We start from the raw sequence: 22,738 nt of genomic DNA, 5'->3' as shown, positions 1-22,738 counted from the left end.
CTATTTGGATAGGCCTTTGACAAGGTGCCGTACAGGAGGCTGCTAAATAAGATAAGAGCCCACGGTGTTAGGGGCAAGGTACTGGTATGGATAGAGGATTGGCTGACTGGAAGGCAGAGAGTGGGGTAAAGGGGTCCTTTTCAGGATGACAGTGGGTGTCTCGTGGTGTTATGCAAGGATCTGTGTATTCACGGTATACATTAATAATCTGGAAGAAGGAACTGAGGAAATTATTGCTAAGTTTACAGTTCATACAAAGATATGTAGAGGGACAGGTAGTATTGAGGAAGCAGTGAGGCTGCAGGAGGACTTGGACATGCTGGGAGAGTGGGCAATGAAGTGGCAGATGGAATACAATGTGGAAAAGTGTGAGGTTATGCACTTTCGTAGGAAGAATAGCACAGACAATTTTCTAAATGTGGAAAGGCTTCGGAAATCTGAAGCAGAAAGGGATGTAGGTGTCCTAGTTCAGGAATCTCTTACGGTTAACATGCACATTCAGTTGGCAGTTGGGAACGAAAGTGCAATGTTAACATTCATTTCGAGAGGGCGAGAATACAAGAGCAGAGATGAACTGCTGAGGGCGGGTAAGACTCTGGTCTGACCAATTTTGGAGTATTGTGAGCAGTTTTGGCCCTCATCTAAGGAAGGATGTGCTGGCCTTGGAGGAGGTCCAGAGGAGGTTCACAAGAATGATCCCCAGAATGAAGGACTTGTCATAGGAGGAGAGGTTGAGGATTCTGGGTCTGAAATCGGTGGAGTTTAGAAGAATGAGGGGAATCTTATTGAAACTTACAGAATACCGAGAGACCTAGATAGAGTGGATGTGGATAAAATGTTTCCACTGGTAGGAGAGACTAGAACCCGAGGACACGGCTTCAGACTGAAAGGACGATCCTTTAAAACTAAGATGAGGAGGAATTTCTTCAGCCAGAGGGTGGCGAATCTGCGGAACTCTTTGCCGCAGAAGGCTGTGGAGGCCAAATCACTGAGTGTCTTTAAGGCAGAGATAGATAGGTTCTTGATTAATAACGGGATCAGGGGTTAAGCGAGAAGGTAGGAGAATGGGGATAGAAACATATCAGCCATGATTGAATGGCGGAGCAGAGACGATGGGTCGATTGGCCTAATTCTGCTCCAGTATATCATAGTCTAGATGCACCAAAGGCTGGCACAGTCAGAGACGGAAATAGCCACCGGCTGCCTAAAGCCTCCCTTCTCCTCAATCAAGGCAATGCTGACGCATGGAGAATACACCCTGGATTAGCAAATTAAACCACTTTCTTTGCAACCACTTCGCGTACCACCAAAGATCAAAATGTGAAACAACATCCTCCGCAAACTTGCTGGCTCTTCATGAGGTGCAGATGCTCAAACCTTAAGGACCGTCATCTACTCGACTGCAGAGTACTGTGCACCAGTATGGTACAACTCATCCCAAAACAGTCTTGCAGATACCCAGCTCAACACAACCCAGTCCTGAGCCACATCATGCCTCCTCATGTATGGAGGGAGATTGCAACAAGAACCCTCCTGGAGAAGGTTTACATCAACCCGGGCCTGCGCCTGCACAAGGACCTCACCAATCCACCTGTTGCTGGCCCCCTACCACGCCAGCCTGTATGGCTTAGACTACCGTGCCAAAGAATAACAGCAGAGGCCTTATGGCAGCAGGAATGGAACCTACACACCACTATTGAAAACCACTTCCTCATCACAGATCCCACAGTCCGCCCACCTGGCCTCAACCTGCCGCACCAATATTGAGAATCCCTCAACCATTTCCTCATTGGCCAAGTCCTTTGTGCAACAAATCAGCACAAGTGGGGCCTTGCAGAGAACCCAGACTGCAGCTGTGGTGAACCCCAATCAATGACTCGCATCCCTGTCGTCTGCCCCCTGACAGAAATCCAGCAAAGGGTTCAGCAAGCCCCAAGGGGCTGGTTTAGCACACTGGGCTAAATCACTGGCTTTGAAAGCAGACCAGCAGCACGGTTCAATTCCCGTACCAGCCTCCCCGAACAGGCGCCGGAATGTGGCGACTAGGGGTTTTTCACAGTAACTTCATTTGAAGCCTACTTGTGACAATAAGCCATTTTCATTTTCATTTCATCTTTTCATTTCATTTAATCACTGCGGAAGCTATTACCTGTCTTGTCGATTACTGCATACGTTTATTAAAAGTCAAGTCTCTGCAGACAAGCTAGTTCCGCTGAACTAGTGTCTGGCAATAGTGAGTCTCTGTGGGCAAGTCCTCAGAGGTTTCGGCCAAAAAGGCGTGGGGCCGTGAAAATTTTTTCCTGTCTGACAAACAACATGTAACAAACTTACAAACAACATAAAACATTCTGCAGGTTCCATCAGAAAGGACACCACTTCTCCCAAGCGGTTCCTTTTAAAACATCATCTGGACACCTCAGTTCTCGGTTGCGAACAGGGTCGCAAAGGGGTTCTCGGTGTGGGAGTCAGACTCAAGGTCGTCATCTTCTCCCGGGTGCCAAACTCTTGAGTGTATCAGGGCTGAAAGGGCTGCATGGTGTGAGGTGGGGTCGCTCTCGTCGTTGCGGACGGGTTGGAACGAGTTATCTCGGTGCCAATAGTTGGTGCCTAGTTGTGTGGGGACAAAATCGGGGTCGTCAGTGTAGTTCGGTGGTCGGTGGTGGGGTTTGTTCAGGAAAGTGATCATGAAGGGATCACTTGGATCATAGTCGGAATCACTGGGTGTGGGTCCTGTTGTATGGGGATAGTAGGGAGACGTGCTGTGGCTATCGTCCGAGTTACAGTCGCTGTCTCTGCTGCTGCAGTCTGTGGGCGTTCCGGGGCGGAGTATATATTTAGGGGGTGGAGTCGAGGTCGAGTTCGTGGCTGGGCTGGACGTGTTGGGGGATGGTAGGGTTACGTTGGCTGTGGGCGGGGTGTGGTGTGCTGCGTCGAGCATGACGTGGTGTGCGTGGTTCGACTGTGTTCCATATGCCTTCAGCTGGTTTATATGGAACCATGCAGTCTTACCGTTGGGGTACTTTATCTTGTATACGGAAGGGCTTACTTTGTCCGCAATGGAGTACTGACCCGAGTATTTTGGGGACAGGAATGTGCTGGGGTTATATACAGAGAGCATAACTTGCTGTCCTATACTGTACTCAGTCGCATGCACTGTCTTGTCGAAACAAGCCTTGCTCTGTTTCTTTCTGGTGCCCAATTTTACTGCGGCTGCTAGCTGAGCCGTTTTAACATTTGCAACTAATTGCTCTACTGCTTTCTCGTGAGTGAGGGCCGTCACTTCGGGGCTGGTCAAGTCTAAACCTAACACATATTCTGTGCGTTTCATGGGGCGTCCGGTCATGAGGGTGTGTGGGGTGTAACCTGTGGAAGTAGAAAGTGTATTTCGCAAAAACATCAGCGCAAAAGGGAGGACTGAGTCCCAAGTGGTGTTGTTCTGCTGGACCACTTTTCTGAGGGTGGATTTTAGGGTCCAATTCATGCGCTCCACGATACCACTCAGCTGTGCGTGGTATGCTATGTGGAATTTTTGGGTGATGCCAAATATTGTGAGGATGTTCTGAATAACATGTCTTGGTCAGATTCAATGTTGTCCCCATCTTGTAAAGATGTGGTGGGTCAAAATCTTGGTTGTGGTTTTTGCCGTGTTTGTGCGGGCTGGAAATGCTTCCACCCATTTCGTAAATGTGTCAATTACCACAAGTACATATTTATAGCCATTCCTGCAAGGGGGCAATGGTCCTATAAAATCAATCTGGAGGTTAGTCCAGAGGCCATTAACGGGTCAGGTGTGGCTGAGTTGAGCCTTTTTGGCATATCTGTCCGAATTATTCTGGGCACAGATAAGACAATTCTTGATGTAGTGATTTACATCATCCTTTAAATTCGGCCACCAACAAAGCTGCTTGAGATGGGCTGTAGTGGGATCGATTCCCTGATGTCCATGACCGTCATGGAATAAACAAATCAGTTGATTCCTGTCCTGTTCAGGAACCACATTAAAGGTGTCTTTTAACACCACACCATCATGTGTGGTCAGTGCATTTTTGAACCTCTCATAGAGTTTCTTTTTACAATCTCCCTGAGATTGCTGTCCTGCTTCTGGGCCTCCACTAGATCCTCGATCTTTGTCTGTGAGACCTGAACTGCACTCACTGGTGCGCTTTCGGGGGGTGTCCAAAAGTATCCGTGTCTTGAACCTGCTTTAGCCAGTGCGTTGGCTTTCACATTTCCAGGGGGGGAGGAACGATGGTGACTGCGGACTTTGATTATCCCAAAAGTCCTATTCTGGGCTCTCTGTATAATATGGCGGAGCAATGGGGCTGAGAGGAGGGGTTTTCCGTCTGCGGAAACAAACCCTCTTGCCTCCCACAGGGGCAGGAATTCCGTGAGGCTGTTGCAGACATAGAGGCTGTCCGAGTATATGTCTGCTGGGCTGGGGAAGGAATCTGGGTGCTCCACTATATACGCGATGGCCGCAAGTTCTGCTGCCTGCGCGCCTAAGTGGCCTGGAAGTTTTAACGATATTTCCTCAAGGGCGCGTCCTAGACATAGATACCGCAACCTGTTATGCGCTTCCCATCCAAGACTGTGGAAGATCCGTCCACATAGATCTTTATGGGCTCACACGTGTGTGTGTGTGTGTGTGTGCTGGGGGCTCTGGGTTGAACTACCTATCTTTCTGGGGGGTGTTTTAGCGATAAAGGGGCCTGTGCTGTGGTGTGGAGAGATAATCGCACATTCATGGGGGGTGGGTACTGTAAGTTGTCGGCTAAAAATGTGTGCGTCTTTGTCCTTTTAACAGTGATGTCCCATCCCTGCAAGAGAAGGGTCCATCCCGCGGCTCTAATCTGGCTTACTGTGCCGTCCTTGAGTCGTCCGTCCAGTAAAAGCTGGGTGGGGGTGTGTTCGGTGAGAATTGTAATGGGGTTCAGTCCGGTAATATATGAAAAATACTGCACTGCCCAAAATACTGCGAGCAGGTGCTTCTCACAGGCTGAAAATCCCTGCTCCACAGCATCTAAAATTCTGGAGGCATAAGCTACGGGCCTTAACTGGTCGTGACGTTCCCGGAGGAGCACGGCTGAAAGGGTGTGTTCTGTGGTCGCTACCTCTATGGCGTAAGGGGAAAGCAGGTCTGGAACTTGTAGTGCGGGGGCTGCTATGAGTGCCTGTTTTCAAGAGTCCACAGCATCCGTATGCTGCAGAAGCCATTCCCAGGGGGCTCCCTTCTTTAGGAGGTCTGAGAGGGGCGCTGCCTTGCTGGCGAAACCGTCAATGTGGTTTCGGCAGTAGCCAACCAGTCCTAAAAACGACCGGAGGGCTGAAATGTTCTGGGGAAGGGGCAATTTAGCAATCGAGTCAATCCTTTTATGCTCGATCTCGCGTTTACCATGTGTGATGATTGTTCCCAAATATATCATCTTTTCTTCCAAAATCTGGGCCTTTTTGGGGTTGACTTTACAACCGATTGAGTGTAAGAGTTCCAGGAGTTCGGACAGAAGCTCAATGTGCTCTTCCTTGGTGTCTGTTTAGGGGCTGTTTAGCACAGGGCTAAATCGCTGGCTTTGAAAGCAGACCAAGGCAGGCCAGCAGCACGGTTCAATTCCTGTTACAGCCTCCCTGAACAGGCGCCGAAATGTGGCGACTAGGGGCTTTTTACAGTAACTTCATTGAAGCCTACTTGTGACAATAAGCGATTTTAATTTCATTTCATTTTTTCATTTCTGTCTGCAGTAGCTGATTGTCTACATACTGTACCAGATGTGGAGATGCCGGCGTTGGACAGTACGAAGTCCTTGACTGCTGAAGTGTTCCCCGACTGGAAGGGAACATTCCTGCCTGGTGATTGTTGCGCGATGTCCGTTCATTCGTTGTCGCAGCGTCTGCATGGTCTCGCCAATGTACCACGCTTCGGGACATCCTTTCCTGCAGCGTATGAGGTAGACAACGTTGTTGTTAACCGGGACCTGGGATTCATGTCGTATTACATTCATCCCCCACCATCTGGCCTGCGAAATCCTACCAACTGTCCTGGCTTGATGCAATTCACACCTCTTTAACCTGGGGTTACCCCATCTCTGGATCTGTAAAGATTTAATCACCTGCTAATGGTCGCATTCCAAACATTGTTTGGCATCTTTGAAGTTGTCTATATATGTGTTTCTGGAACATACCTCTGCATTCACCTGAGGAAGGAACAGCGCTCTGAAAGCTAGTGACATCGAAACAAACCTGTTGGACTTTAACCTGGTGTCGTAAGACTTCGTACTGTACTGTACCAGACATTCGGGGCGAGAGAATTTGGCTACACCATTTGCCAGCTGTCGGTGGACAATGGAGGGGGAGTCGTGGAAGCCTTGTGGCAGGCACGTCCACGTGTACTGCTGTGCTTTAAAGGTGAAGGCAAATTTGTGCTGGCACACCTTTGCCAATGGAATGGACCAGAATCCATTACTGACATCCAGAACCGCAGGAATTGAGTCCCTGCTTGAGCATGGTCTCGGGACTTGTGGCTACTGTGGGGGCTGCTGCCGGGGTGACTTTGTTGAGTTCCCGGTAATCGATGGGCAGTCGCCAAGATCCATCGGGCTTTCTCACTGGCCAAATCGGGGCATTATGAGTGGAGCCTACTGATCTAAGTACGCCCTGCTCTAATAAGCTTTCTATTACCTTGGAGATTTCTCCCTCTGCCTCTTGGGGAAATCCATACTGTTTTTGGGGTCTAGGGTCAGGTCCTGTTATTTGTACGGAGCCAGTCATCCGTCCACAGTCGTGCTTGTGGGTCGCGAATGCTGCCCTGTTCTTTTGCAGAACTGCCCTAACCTGCTTGTCCGTACTAAGTGTGGTCGGGTTGAACCAAAATTTGCCTAAGGCGCTAATTTTGTTTGCATACTCTCCTATGTTGAGTGTTGCGGGGGCTCTTGCGGATTTTGCCATCTTCCAGACACACTGGTTGACTGGATCAAATGAAAGATTATGGGAATTCATGAAATCGATTCCCAGAATGTGTTCTGCTGTGTGGGGCAGGTCAACTAAAACTACGGGGTGCTTGGTGGTGATGGTACTGATTTGAATGGGTACAGGGGCTGTGATGTGTCCCTGCTGTGAGTGGCCTGTAAAGCCGCTGAGGGTGATGGTGGCTGTAGTGGGCCACGTGTCTCTTTGGAACATGGTGGAGGAATTTATTGTGGTGCGGGACCCTCCTGTGTCCCAGAGAAATTCGATGGGCTGTCCCCAAATATTTGCTGCAACTACCGGTCGTCCGGACCTATCCCAAAGGGTGTTGCAGACCCAACTGGGGAGCCCGTACACCGTCAGTCCGTGCCGGTCAAGTCAGTCTGATCTGAACGGGTGCTAACGCTATGAATGGGTTCTGTCTTTTTCTTACTTAGAGTGCCCGTCTGCTGGGCTCTCTGTGGCTTTTTAGGGGCATTGCACTCTCTTGCGAAGCGTCCCAACTGTCTGCATTTGTAACACTCCTGTGACTTGGGTGGGGGGCTGTTCTTTCCCTCATTCACCCATGAGGGGTTCTGGTGGGTTTTTACTGCCTGCATATCTGCTCCGGCCTGCTTTTCCTCGGGATTCTTGACTGCGGGCTTACTTTGTTTCGATTGCTCCCAAGCACGGGACAACCTTTTCACTACCCACTTCTCGTTATGGGCCTCCTCTGAGGGATCATAACTCGTGCAAGCTTTCTGTCCTGTTTCTGTGGCATGGGAGATAAGGGTGCGGGTCCATTTGGCCATGTTGTCTGGGGACAAATGGGCACGGTCTGAGTCTCCAAATCGCGGTATGCATTTCTGCAAGGGTGCCTCGTCCTACATTCTGTGGGTCGGGAGGGCTGTTGCGACTGAAGGATCTAAACTTAAAACTGTGAGCTTTACATGCTCTCGCTCATCCAGGTCGTACATGGTCGCATGATGCTTAACTGTGGCAAAGAAATGGTGGGGGTCTGAGGTGGGGAGGAACGGTGTGATCTTATCGCACGCGTCCCGTAATTGGGTCATTGTTAAGGGGGTGGAATATAGAAATTCCTCATCGTCCGATGTGGCTGTGCGGTGGGTGGTTACTGGGTTCATTGGAGCTTGAACTATCTGCTTTGTGGGGGGTTGGGGCGCTTTTCTCTTTTGTGGCTTTCCCTGCACACATGTTCCCTGAACATATCTCTGCGCTGTTCCATTCAATTCTTCCCAATCAGGGCCGTCTTCCTGATCTAATTTGTCTCGAAAGGTTTCCTGGAAACCTTTCTGAACTGAAAGCAGCGATTGCAGCTCTGCAATCTGCTTCCGGCACTTTGCGTGATCTAGCGTGCTTTGTCTTTGTTCTGTGGTGGCAGCATGGAGTGCTCTTAATGCTGCCTTGAGGTCACTGCACTGACTCTGTAATGCTTCTACCTGTTTTTCTGTTTCTTCACATACCAGGACTGCACGCTGCGTGTCCTGATAGGCCTTTTCGTATTGAGACTGGAAGCTGCTTAAGTGTGCCAGACAAGACTGGTGTGCCCTTTTGGCATCCTCCACCTCTCCATCTTTTGCTGCCAACTTCCTTCTCAATTCCAAATTCTCCTTTTCTACCTCGCTTACAGCGACCTTACTCATTCGATGTATGCCCTCAACTTCTTTCCGGAGCGTCCTAACGACCTCCTCTGTGCCTCGCAATTGTGCCAAGCAGGACACGATTGCCATCGGCTTGCGAGCTTTCCCTAAGCTCTTTTTGTGGATCTCACTCAGGTTCTCCCACCAAGTATGTCCTATACTCCCGGGACCTGATTCCGCGTTGTCACAGAATTCATTCCAAAGGGGCCATCCTTTCCCTTTGAGATATTTCCTGATCTCTTCCTCCCAAATGGGACATTGTCCCACTCTACTGCTGCTGGTCGCTGCGACCGCAAATTCCTCTGGGTTCATTAGGCGTTGCATTGCCTGCATTGCCATCCTTCCTAACCGAATGCTGCTCTTCAAATTTTCGGACAGGGGTATTAATCCGAATGCTGCTCTTCAAATTTGGGACAGGGGTATTAAGGTGGTGCTGTAAATACGGGTACGGCTGTCGCTACTTTCCGAAATACAAACTTCCGACAGTTTTGTCGCAACAAAAAGTCTATCAGTATTACCTTATCGCCCTGTTAGTTACACATGCATACACACACTTCCGAATTATGAGTATTGATCAGAACTGCTTGAACAATTGTGGTTTTCTGTTTCCAATTGGATCCCTAATTCAAATTCTGGGTTCTCCCGGAGTGGTTTTCCACTTCTGGATCGGGTCCCGGCGGAGTCGCCAAATAATGTTGCTAATTTTCTCCTTGGTTCAATTGCTCTGTTTTATTACCTTTGCTTTCGAGTCGCCAGGTATCTTTATGATACCGCCACGAGGTTCAAGTCCGAGTAATGATCAATAATCCAATACACCAATTAGTAAGATTTAAATCAAAGCACATTTATTATACACAGTAATCGCTACTCATGCACAAATTCTACGTCTAAGCTACTTCTACAACTAACAGGCCTATACTTAACTTTGAACTGGCCCACCAGGTCAGGGAAACAAATGGCCTTTTGTTCGAGTTCTGAGCCTGCAGGATTCGAAGTTGGTACAGATTGGTAGCTAGGAGCGCCTATCTCGTAGCGAGTGTTGAATTAAGACTTACGATTTCGATCTTCACTGCTCCGGTCACGGTCAATGTTGGTTTGTTGTTGCTGGGTGACCCGGGCAGGAAGAAGAGCGTGAAGAGGAGCTGCTGAAGAGTGAAGAGCTGAAGAAGAGAGAGATTTGAAGTTGGGGCTCAATTCTTATAGTCCCCATGGGCTTCCCGCCTTTTGGGGCGGACCCTGTACCTGGTCCCAAGTGATTGGAGTTTGTCCCAATCGCTTGGTTGGATTTTCTCCAATGCTGGAGCGGTTCCCTGATCGATGGGCGGTCTTGAGGTGCTCGTTCACCTCCTTTTGTGTAGGCTCCTGCTGGCGCCGAAGAGTCTGGTTTTGCTTTGTGTGTCTAAATGTTGCTTATTGTTCCTGGGGATTGCTCATTAGTATGCAGATGGCTGCTGTTTTGTTATGCTGATGGTTGCTGGTATCGATAGTGTCTGGCCTATCCAGAGGTAAATACACAGCCAACCCGCAGCTGCTGGTTTTTGTCTTGTTGGCTGACTTTCCCATCAGCCTTTGCCGTTCGCCATTTTGAATCGGGAGTTGGCCATTTTAAGTGGCTACAGCCCCCTGACAGAAATCCAGCAAAGGGCTCAGCAAGCCCCATTTAATCACTGCGGAAGCTATTACCTGTCTTGTCGATTGCTGCATACGTTTATTAAAAGTTGCACCTTCACTTCACCAAGAATCAAACAGTGCGTCAGGAGTTAGGTTGCTGCATTAATTACCTGCAGCTTCATGCTTGCAAATCGGGGTTTCGTCCTTCCTTCATTTTCAATTGCTACTTCTAACTGCCACTTCTTGCCTTATTTTCCCTTTTATCCTTTCCAGCGAGTACCATTAGGTTAAAACTTTGCTCAACACTGTAAGAAGTTCTTCCCCATCACATCCTCCACCCACCCCACCACAATGCGGCATTTTAGTGTCCGCATGTCTTTCAAATATACTTACACTGTCATTTGCTGAATTGTATTTTTAGGCTATTTCTCTGCAACAGGTTTAAAATACACTTGGAGTTGTGCATCTGAGAAAGTGAGTGGAACCAGGAAAATACTTTTCAATTCGAACATTAGAAGTCTGGCTGGATTTGCACCAGTTAAACTGTTAGGCACTGAATCACTCTTATTCGTTAAAAAAGGGTCAATGTTTTATTTCCGTTCCTCCAATAGTTTCTATTTAAATTAGAATTGTCTTTATTATTTCAGGGATGTGGTTGTCACGTGGCAAGGCCAGCACTTATTGCCCACTCCGAATTGCCCATGTAGGTGCACACGCAGCGCTATTAGGGAGACAGTTCCAGAATTTCGGTGCAGTGACATTGAAGAAACGATGATATATTTCCAGGTCAGGATGGTGAGTGACTTGCAGGGGAATTTTCAGGTGATTGTGTTCCCATGCCCTTGCCATCCTTGTTCTTTGAGGCGGTAGAGGTCTCAGGATTGGAACTTTCACCCAATTTTTTTTTTTAAATTTTGAGTACCCAATTAATTTTTTCCAATTAAGGGGCAATTTAGCGTGACTCTGCACATCTTTAGGTTGTGGGGGCAAAACCCATGCAGATACAGCGAGAATGTGCAAACTCCACACGGACAGTGACCCAGAGCCGGGATCGAACCTGTGAACTCGGCGCCGTGAGGCAGCAGAGCTAACCCACTGCGCCACCGTGCTGCCCTAAGTTTCACCAAATTACTCTGAGATCCCATTTGTGTATACCTTACTCCTTAACTTGTAGATTTGTCACCTTGATAAAATTCTTGCTCAACAATATATAAATCACTCCTCAAACCTGTAAGACGTGGAAGGTCTACCGAACACAATATATTTTACAACAAGTAACTGCACTAATAAAAGGTTTTCATTTCCTGTTTTAACTCCGTGTATATCTGTGATTGAACCTGAGACACACGGTTCAATCTATCACGTAGATTCCCTACAGGGCAGAAGGAGGCCACTTGGCCCATCGAGTCTGCCAACAGCCCAAAAGAACATCCTATCTCGGCTCACACCACCACCCTATCCCCACCCAACCTTTCGGACACTAAGAGGCAATTTATCATGGCCAATCCACCTAACCTGCACATTTTTGGACTCTGGGAGGAAACCAGATCACCCGGAGGACACCCACGCAATCACGGGAAGAATGTGCAAACTCCACACAGTCACCCGAGGCCGGAATTTAACCTGAGTCCCTAGCACTGTGCCACAATGCCGCCCTGATGTCCTTAAACTGAGGGTGTTTCATAAACTATTCAAGCCTATTTAATTATCTGGATTTAAAAAAACTTCTCAAGTTAAGTTTTAAAATATGTATTTTAACTTTTATTTCCATCACCAATTTTCTCCCTTTTTCTCGGATGAGATGGGGTGAACCGAGAAACATGGCACACAAGAGTATATTTTCATCTTTAACACTTTCCGTGTTGAGATTTGAGCATGTGTTGGGAATCATGGTGTCTTTGCCCCCCCCCCCTCTTCTCCACCCCGCCTCTGATTTCCCTACTGTCTCTCTCCCCCTATCCCCCCAGGATTCCCAGGTCCACCTTCCTTGACCACCCCCTCCACCATCACCCCCTTGATTCCTGGGCCTGTATTCCTTGGCCCCCTAATTCTAAACCCTGTGTTCGCTCCTGTGCCTGAGGATCTCTGTGACACTAGTGCTGTTCGCCTGTGACGCTTACTCACAGATACTTTGTTGTTCCTGCAACACGTGTGAGACGTGGCACCCTTTAATGTGCCTTCTTTTCTCATCTGTTCCTATTCTGCTGAACAGCTACAAATAATCCACTTGAATCTTCAGTTTTAATATGCCTGAAATGCAAGCACGGCAGCAGACCTAGCCAGCTAGAAAGTTACAGGTAGAAGAAAACTGCGCACACAACACACGTGCCATCTTTAATCACTCTGCCCTCATACTGCACTGGTGCCACTGGGCAAAAGCTCTATCCCATGATGCACAATGGTAATGTCCCCAAGTTCTTTATAAAAGGCATTTATTTCTAGCTTGTATGCATGACAACATTTTTGTCAATGAGATGCAAAATGATTGGTTCCGAACGCTGCTGAGCGTTACTTCCTGTTCAAGATCAGAGCATGAAGTTTGCAGCCCAGTTTGAGAAATGAGGCAATCCTGGTAAATATACAAAACAGTGTAGCATATTGAGCAGCTGATCGAGAAAACAGCCTGTTCCACTGCCACTCTGAACACAGCATAATCAGTAACCTCTGGGCAGCACCAATAACAATGCAACTAACAGCCCAACTAATTGTGAGTAGTTTGCTGTGATTTTCTATTCAATTTTCATAAGCACATTTCCGTCGGGATTCTATAACTATACATGAAGCTAAATGGTGAATTTTGCAAGTATAAATATGGGACAAGAACAGTATAGGACTGATAGTGAATTAGTGTCAAACATAGTAGAGTGATGAACAGGCTGTGGTGAGGAAAACACAATCTTTTATTCTCAGGTCTTGTCCAAATACCCAGAAGATGCTGCATGGCATGAATAAAACCCACAAAGCATCCCATGACCGGATGCAGTACTCTGTCCCCTGTGCCGCACCCATTACCACCCATCCCCTACTCTTTGATTCAGTCAAAGTTCTTAGCGTTCCTCCTAAGAAAAAAGCCAATCAGCGAAGCTCACTACGTTGGCACCAGGAGGTTCCTCCTCAACCTGGCAAGTGTGGAAATCCTGGTACTCTGGAAGATTGACCCATCCAAAAAAAACAGTCCTCCCTGAGAATGCATCACAAAACCTGGTCACTGTTCCTGACCTGTAGCCAACAGCTGGTGAAGACATGACAGCTCTGTGGTGACATGCCTGCAGATAATATTCCATGTGCTCAGCAGTGTGACCTCCCACCAGCAGGTGGCGTCAGACATCAGTCAGGTGACATCTGGCGACCAGCAGAAGGTTGTAAGGCATAGACAAGAATAGTCGGACATAAGGCTAGTTTGAGGAGAGTCTAATGTAACTCTGTAATAACTTGGTCCATATAAGATTCTGATTGTTACCTTACCATGTGTACATTAATAAATCATCTGGCAAAGTCACCAGCAGTCCTGTAGATTCATTGCAAGACAAGAACATGAAACGTAACAAGCTCCTACGTCAGCTGAGAGCCGAGCATCATATAGACTCTATCTCACATAAACAGAGCAGTTGAAAGTCTGCAGTTGGGGAAAGGGAGGGGTGGTCCTAAATGGGAGAATGTGCTCCCCCAACATCTCCTCCCCCCACCTCTCCACCCTCCAGGACCTCCGTTACTGCCCTCGCTAAAGCTTACAGGATTTAAAGAAGACCCCCCCCCCCCCCCCCCCCATTCATTGAATTGGCTGGTGGACAGCTTTGGGTGCATCTGGGAACCCCTGCCCACCAAAACATGCCAGTATACTGGCCATTGGAAAATAATAATGAGGTATCTTTAGCAATTCCTTTTAAATGTGAATGACAGCAATTTATTTTTAAATTACCCTTGCAGGCTATGGTAGCAGCCTACACTTTCCAACTTCTGTTTGTACGCCTGCATTTATTGGGTATAGCAAACAACAAACCTGCCTTCATCTGCTCCTAGATCAGGGACATATGAAAATTCCCAGTGTAGGGAGTTATCTCCCACATCCTGTTGTACTGCGAAAAGACAGGTCGAGACTCTGCCCCAACGAAATCCTGATACTAGGCAGTAAAAAAGGCATATTTAGAAGGAGTACCCTTTAAGAAAACCTTTAAGAGCTCTTCCCCCATGCGGAAAGCTTCTCTTTACACGCTCTTCGGATGAGCAGGCTGGGAACACAGCGGGATTGCATTGTAAATGTGCATTTCTATTTACATATATTAAGAAATGAATTAAATATCAAAACACGTTCTTGAACAAATGTTCAAGAGTGCAAAACCAGAAACTAAATCCTAGCTGGAGGGGTAGCTGTGGGACCACTCGAGTGTAATTTCCCGAAATCTGTGCAAGCCCGACAAGGATCATGTCCGCTGTGAGCACCGAGTGGCAGGATCACCACTGTGACACACTCCGCAATATAAATAAGTGCCTCTCATGTTACTTTATCACGTATTAAAATGCATGTAATGTGCCTTTATATTAGAATATGGAAATTTGATCAGTCACTGATTATTTAGCTACTTTATTAGGTATGCTTTCTGTGAAATCAGTGTAGATTATTGGCCTAAACCTGCACAACCTGATGTTGAACACCTTTAATATCCTCCAGCAGTCATATTACACAATTCTCAGCTGTCAAGTCACCACAGAGGTCCTCAATGCAATGTCAAAAATGATAGAATTGGAAAGCAAATAATTTCCACTTCTTTGAATTTATTACTGAAGAGTTACCTTTAAAGGTTAATCTGAAAATTACAACAAATTATCTTTAAAATTGGCAACCGCAGCTCCCTTACAACACTGAGTCGTTAAGATAGACCTGAAAAAGGTGAGCTAAAAATACATAGAAACAAAATTACTGTCACTTTTTTCTCTAAACTTAAGGCTGTAATCTAATTTGGAGATTTGAATACATTTAAATAGCTATTTTGATTTAGCTGACATTTGAAAACCTTGCTTTGATTGCAGGTTTGTAATCATACACTGCAATCCATTATTCTATATATTAAGCCTGACCCAAAGAATTTAATCTTGGTCAATGGACGGGCAGCTAATTAGATCATCAGACAAGACTCAAGTATTTTATTTACTCTGAGATCCTGCAGAGTAAAACATGTCCCAGAGTGAGTTAAACTTATTGAAGGTAAACTTCCCCCCCCCCTCTTTTTACTGATGGAAATAACTTTCAGATATATTCTTACATTGTAACTTGCTTTTAATTTTCCTCATTTCTGTTTGCTGATCTTTAGTTTCTCTCTTCTCTTCTCCAGAAAGCATCGATCCTGAAAACCAGTGATACCAGCTTTGTCACCACACTCTCAGACCACCCCCAACCCACCCAAAATGATCGACATAACAACTGCTGGAACTACCTAGGGATTCCCTTTGCTGGGAGTGTGTGTGCGCCTCAATGACCTCGTCGGAGGCTTGACAAAAAGAACATGGGATACAGGAGCAGAAATAGGCCATTCGGCCCATCGAATCTCTCCATCATTCACCTGAGGAAGGAGCAGTGCGCTGAAAGCTGGTGATTTGAAACAAACCTGTTGGACTTTAACCTGGTGTTGTTAGACTTCTTACTGTGCTCACCCCAGTCCAACGCCGGCATCTCCACATCACAACATAGTAATATGAAGAGAACCTCTATCTGGCCCCGATTATGGAGTCAACAGTAAAGATTCCCAATTGGCTTATCCCACCACTTGAGCCCAGATATGCATTCTCATGGATTTATAGCCCGACTAACTGTTACTGGTGTAGAATTTCAGTCAATGCTGGCAGCCCATTGATAGCTCATTCCCAGCTGATCATGTTTTATTTGTAAGACTAGATAGTAATCTGGATATTTTGATTCTGATCATTGGGCAGTGCATGATCGCGCAACCCATAACATGCTGACCCTATGCCAGTTTCGGGGACCGGCCTCATATTACGAGGGCAGGCTCTGGTAATAGTTTGCCATTGCACAATGCGAGGATAGGTCACCAAGTATGTCTGTAAGATTTTGTTATGACGAAATATAATAACTAAATTTCAATTTCATCTGCTGGACTCACATATAGAACTTTCTAAAAGGCAGTTTCAAGTATTAAAACAAAGTTAACTTAAGATGGCTACCAGAGGTCACCTGACATGTCTGCAACTGCAGGTTGGCCAAATTTCTGGAAGTTTTAAATGTGGATTACAGCTAAGACATGTCCAGACAACCTTCGGGTAGAATTTCACACCTGCAATAAACAATGAGTGGGATTTTCCGGTCTCACCCGCTGCCCGGAGAGAGTCTGCTCCCGCCGAAAGTCAGTCTCCCACAGTGGGTCCTGCCACAACAGGCAGCGTGCCCACCACCACCACCTGTTCAAGGGCAACTAATGGTGATTTAACAAATGCTGACCTTGGCAGAGCTGCTCATGTCCCATGAAAACATTAAATAAAAATTTTCACAGTGGAATTGCCTGCAACACTGGATATTGCCAGCATGTTATCTCAGCAATAACAACTTCTTATATCTTGCTCTCCTTTTAAAAGAGAAAATAATGCATTGCAGTCATAAATAATCGATGATAGGTGGTGATCGATCAACTCTCAGACCTACATCAGAAAGAAGCACTCAAAGTTCTCTGAAAGGAAGCCATAAATTGTATAATAGATGATGAACGTTGAGGCCATTCACTATTTCAAGGCTTGATGCCAGTCTGCGAGAGGGGAGTGCATGGATAAGATATACAACACAAGTGCACAAGGCTTTTTGACCAGAAATAACTTATCTTTCTGGAGGACCAGATAGTATTTTCCTTGACTGACAATTTTAGGATTCTGGATCTTTACAGCCCCAATTTTAAAAAAAAGCTTGCATCCTGAGCATTTAGCACCAGTCTAAATATCGGGGACCATGCCAAAAATTATGTTGTAAATGACAGCTGGGATGAATGAGCCCACTAATCTCGTGTGCAGAAATATGCAGAATGACTTGGTAACATTGCAGTATACTGTGGGGCATGCAAAAGCCTCAAGCCAACTGCAACTGGTTTAGCACAGGGCTAAGGAGCTGGCTTTTAAGGCAGGCCAGCAGCACGGTTCAATTCCCGTACCAGCCTCTCCAAACAGGCGCCGGAATGTGGCGACTAGGGGCTTTTCACAGTAACTTCATTTGAAGCTTACTTGTGACAATAAGCGATTTTCATTTCATTTCAAATTCGTTACGCATTCCCGAGACCCTAACTGCAGCTGGTGATTCCTGCATGGCTGCTCCAACTCCTGCCTTATAGGCCCCAACAAAGCAAATTGCCTCCTGTGGCTTGGAAATAGTCCTGTGAAAACCTTCGGGGAGAAACCCCCTGATCTCATTGCTGCTGTTGTACCGACGGTAAGCTGGAGCAGGTCACGGAGTTGGATGATCAACCATGATCATAAAGAGTAGCGGAGCAGCCTCGAAGGGCCGAATGGTCTACCCTTGCTCCTATTTTCTATGCTTCTCTGTTTCTGTGTAATATTGGTCATGGCTCAGCAGAACACTGGAACATAGGAACAGGAGTAGGCCATTCAGCCCATCTGGCTGATCGCCTGCTTCAATACCACTTTCCAGCACTATCTCCGTATCCCCTGTTGCTATTAATCTCGAGAAACCAATTGATTCCTGTTTTGACCAGGCTCAGTGGCTGAGCTGCTACAGCCCTCTCAGGTAGAGAATTCCAAAGATTCACCAACGTCTAAGTGAAGCTATTCATTTTCATCACACTCTAAATGGCCGATACCTTTTCCTGAGATTTTGTCCCCTAGTCTTAGACTCACCAGCCAGGGGAAACATCTACATCCACCGTGTCACATCCTGTAACAATTTTGTACGTTTCAGTGAGGTTAGCCCCTCATTCTTCGAAACTCCAGGGAATACAGACTCAGTCTCTCCTCTCTCTCCTCCTAAAACGATCCGACCATCGCAGGGATTAATCTGGTGAACCTCCATTGCACACCCTCTATGGCAAGTAAATTGGATTGGGTTTGTTTGTTGTCACGTGTACCGAGGTACAGTGAAAAGTATTGTTCTGCGAGCAGCTCAGACAGATCATTCCGTATATGAAAAGAAAATACATAATAGGGCACACATAAAATGTACAATGCAAATACTTGGAAACAGGCATCGGGCGTAGTGCTACTCAGTAGAGAAGATGTGTGAAGAGTTCAGATCAGTCCATAAGAGGGTCGTTTAGGGGTCTGGTAACAGCGGGGAAGAAGCTGTTTTTGAATCTGTTAGTGCGTGTTCTCAGACTTTTCGAACTTGCAAGGGAACATAAAAGAGAGAGGTTAGTGATAATGTTAATGTTAGAATTAAGTTTTAAGAGATTAGAACGGTAATAGGAGATGTAAGAAGAGGATCTGTGTGAGAGATCTGGCAAAGAGTCGCCACGCTCCAGCACCATCTTGCTTTCCTCCTTAAATAAAGGGACCAAAACTGTGCAAAATACCCCAGGTGAGATCTCACCAAGGCTCGATACAACTGCAGCAACACATCTTTATTCCTGTATTCAAATTCCCTCGTGATGAAGGCTAACATACTATTCGCTTTACTAATTGCTTGCTACATCTGCATAACTTTAAAGCCTCGCGAATGTTTTTTGGGAAAAGTTTTTCTTAGATTTTTAACATTTTATACAAAATTACCAAGCATACAAACAAATACCTTTAATCAAACACCAACCCCATACAAATCCCCCCCCCCCCCCCTCAACCTCCCAACCCATAAAACAACAAAAGGGAACAGAGACCCCCCCTAGCTACTGATCCACCCCCCCCCCCCCAACAGTTAACAGTGAGCAACTCTCTGAAATACAATATAAACGGCCGTTGTCTCCGGTAGAACCCCTCAATCACCCCCTCACGGTACATTTGACCTTCTCGAGGTGTTAAAGCTCCATCAAGCCCCACAGCCATTCCAAGGCACTCAGCAGTATCGCCAACCGCCGGTCCAGCAGGATATGCCTCTGCGCCACCAATGAGGCGAAAACAAGGACATCCACCCAAAGCTCCGGCACATCTGAAACCCCAAAAATCGCCACCCGGGGCAGGGTCCTAGCTCAATCACTGACATGGTGTTGAAAAAGGACTTCCAGAAACCCACCAGCTTAGAACAGGACCAGAACATGTGTGTGTGATGTGCAACCCTCGCGTCTATTCTCCACCCCTTCAATAAAACGACTCATCCTAGCCTTAGTGAGGTGCGCTTGAAACACAACCTTTAGCTGGATAAGGCTCCGTCTCACACACGGCAACATAGCATTTACCCTCCACAGCACCTCACTCCACACCAACTTCCCAAGTATGGGCCCCAACTCCCCCACCCATTTAGCTTTCGCCCTGAACCAAACTCATGTCATGTGAGAGTACCCTTAAGAAATGGGTGTTTAAGAAATGTACCTTTAAGAATTGGAGCTGCTCATGTTACTGGAGTGATGTCAGAGTGTGGGTGGAGCTGAGCTCTACTTTGCTTTTTGGGTTTCAGTTTGAGAAAGCTTGGGTGTGTCTGTGTTTTTCAGTGAGCTGAATCTGAAGTTAAATGTGAGCTGCACTGCTGTTGATCTCTGCCATCAAAAGACTATGGATCATTTGGGTGAACTCAGAATTGTAAAAGATCTCAGTATTGAATATAAATCTAATGTGCTCCTGTTTGAAGGTTTAAGTCTTTTGGATGTTAAAAGGACAGCATACAGGTTATTTAGTGTTGTATTCTTTGGGGGGGGGGTGTATTTGATTTACTGGTTGCTAAGATATTCAGTGTTTGTTTTAAAAAGGTTAACTTGAGTTCATAGAATAAATATTGTTTTGTTTTCAAAAACAACTGGTCCATCTTCTGCTGTACCATACCTGTAGAGTGGGCCGTGTGCTCCCCATACCACAGTCTATTAAAAGTTGTGGGTCAGGTGAACTCCATGATACACTTTGGAATTCTCTAAATCCTGGCCCATAACACTCAACTCTTCCCCTACAATCCGCGCATACATGCCGTATGTACTGTCCTTCTCCAACCCCGAACTGGAGAGAATCCTTTCCAACAAGGAAGATGGCGGCACCACCAGGAAATCCGGGAAAAAAACTCTGAACAAACTCCGCCCTAGGAGGTAGCTAAACAGCCCGAATTTCTCCTTTAGCTTCTCCAGGCTGGCAAATCCCCTCTCCAAAAATAAATCCCCCACACAGGACCCCAAGTCCGTTAGCAGCCCTACGTTTAACCGCCACCCCCATTGTGCTCCTGACCTCCAGCACCAGGCCCATCCAATATTGGGCATGATCTGAAATAACTCCGCCTTCTTCACCCCAGCTTGGAGAGTCTGACTCACAATAAAATCCTCAAACATACCTTCTGTACTGAAGGAAAAACTGAGAACTCCTTCTCCCCAGGGTGCATAAAGGAGGCTTTTGATATTCCTCAGTCGCCTTTCCATTCTTCACACAAACCTATTGGTTAGAGCCCAAAATCTCCCGGAAAAAACAGGCAAAAAGGATCAAAATACCGGTTCCCTAGCAGAAGCCACCTGTGTGCGTCCTGCTTTCACATAATAATAATCTTTACTAGTGTCACAAGTAGGTTTACATTAAACTGCAATGAAAGGGCAGCACGGTGGCGCAGTGGTTAGCATTGCTGCCTCACGGCGCTGAGGTCCCAGGTTCAATCCCAACTCTGGGTCACTGTCTGTGTGGAGTTTGCACATTCACCCCTTCTTTTCGTGGGTTTCGCCCCCACAATCCAAAAATGTGCAGTGCAGGTGAATTGACCACGCCAAATTGCCCCTTCATTAGGAATAATAAATAAATTGCGTACTCTAAATTTATTTTAAAAACCACTGCAATGAAGTTACTGTGAAAATGCCCCAGTCGCCACACTCTGCCACCTGTTCGGGTACACCGAGGGAGAATTCAGAATGTACGTCTTTCGGGACTTGTGGGAGGAAACTGGAGCACCCGGAGGAATCCCACGCAGACACAGGGAGTACGTGCAGACTCCGCACAGATAGTGAGCCAAGCCGGGATTCGAACCCGGGTCCCTGGCGCTGGGAAGCCAGAGTGCTAATCACTGTGCTACCGTGCCATCACTGGAAGTCCTACACAATCCATGAACTACACAACTCATGAATCCTTTGGGTGGAGCGGGAGGGGCGGGGTACTAGAGGGAGCATGCTGGCTTGAAAGATTGGTTTGTCACCCACAGAAAGAGTGTTGAGGCTGCTGGGGACAGAGGTGGGCTGGAAGGAAGGCCTGCCTCTGGAACAAGTGTAGATGCTGCCAGGTGTGGAGGTGGGTTGGGCAGAAGGCTTGCCTTTGGACTTCAACGCAAACAAGACAAAAGACAGCCCACCACAACCTCACCCCTCATTTTCCAAACACTCCCAATATCCCATCCGTTTGAACCTCTGCCACCTCATGCCCCCACCAATCCCCATGGCTCCTCATGCTCTCTATACATATTCATCTACCCATCCACTTGCCCTCATCATAGAATCATAGAATTTACAGTGCTGAAGGAGGCCATACGGCCCATCAAGTCTGCACTGGCCCTTAGAAAGAGCACCCTACCCAAGCCTACACCTCCACCCTCTCCCCGTAACCCCACTTAACCTTTTTGGACATTTTAACATAGGGCAATTTAACATAGTCAATCCACTTAACCTGCACATCTTTGGACTGTGGGTGGAACCCAGAGAAAATGCACGCAGACACGGGGAAAACGTGCAGGCTCCGCAGACAGTCACCCAAGCTGGGAATCAAACCTGGGACCCTGGAGCTGTGAAGCAACTGTTCTAACCACTATGCTACCGTGCTGACCGAACTCAGGCCAACCTATGCCCCACCCACTACCTTTGCTTATCCTCTCCATGTCAACCCACCTTGCCAGCTTTGACAGTCCCTTAATTGTGTTGTTTAAAGTGTTAACTTTGATGTTAGCTACTGAGTACATGTGTAAGGACACCCCTGTCATTCACTGAAGGAAGATAACTGAGAAAGATCTTAGAGAGTAGCTCCAACTACGTCTTGGTCTTACTTAACCGTTGGAAATAATTTGTAATAATAATAATCGCTTATTGTCACAAGTATGCTTCAATTAAGTTACTGTGAAAAGCGCCTAGTCGCCACATTCCGGCGCCTGTTCAGGGAGGCTAGTACAGAATTGAACCCGCGCTGCTGGCATTGTTCTGCATTACAAGCTAGCTGTTTAGCCCACTTGCTAAACCAGCCCCTGGTATGTATGTAAATAAATGTATTTTGAACAATATATCATTGCATCCAGTAAAATCTCTTGTAGAGTAAGAAGCTAATGAATCCCGAGATAAAACCTCGCGATATAACAGAGACAGCTTGACAGTCCTCTGACAGTTCTTTGATAGCTTTGGCTTTTCTTTGACAGTTCCTTGACAGCTTTAACAGTTCCAATAAGTTTATGCGCTCTTTGAGCACAGGTATGTTTGCTTTGAACAACTTCAAAG

General features: G+C 46.7%; 1 long non-coding RNA gene across 2 annotated transcripts in view; it reads left to right on the top strand.

The window, feature by feature from the left end:
* The window catches only part of LOC140396511 (uncharacterized), a 30,256-nt gene extending 10,159 nt beyond the window's left edge, over positions 1-20,097 (top strand). The window contains exons 2-4 of one of the 2 annotated variants that reach the window (XR_011936556.1): positions 5,737-5,942; positions 10,856-11,003; positions 15,539-20,097. This is a non-coding gene — a long non-coding RNA (uncharacterized lncRNA). The remainder of the gene's footprint in view (positions 1-5,736; positions 5,943-10,855; positions 11,004-15,538) is intronic. The other variant, XR_011936557.1, reaches the window with a different exon arrangement.
* The last annotated feature ends 2,641 nt before the right edge of the window (positions 20,098-22,738 follow it).

The sequence above is a fragment of the Scyliorhinus torazame genome, chromosome 19 (genome assembly GCF_047496885.1).
Source record: "Scyliorhinus torazame isolate Kashiwa2021f chromosome 19, sScyTor2.1, whole genome shotgun sequence".
NCBI classification, from domain to species: domain Eukaryota; kingdom Metazoa; phylum Chordata; class Chondrichthyes; order Carcharhiniformes; family Scyliorhinidae; genus Scyliorhinus; species Scyliorhinus torazame.
Note: the sequence above shows the minus strand (reverse complement) of the source record. Positions and strands in the feature narration are given on the sequence as shown.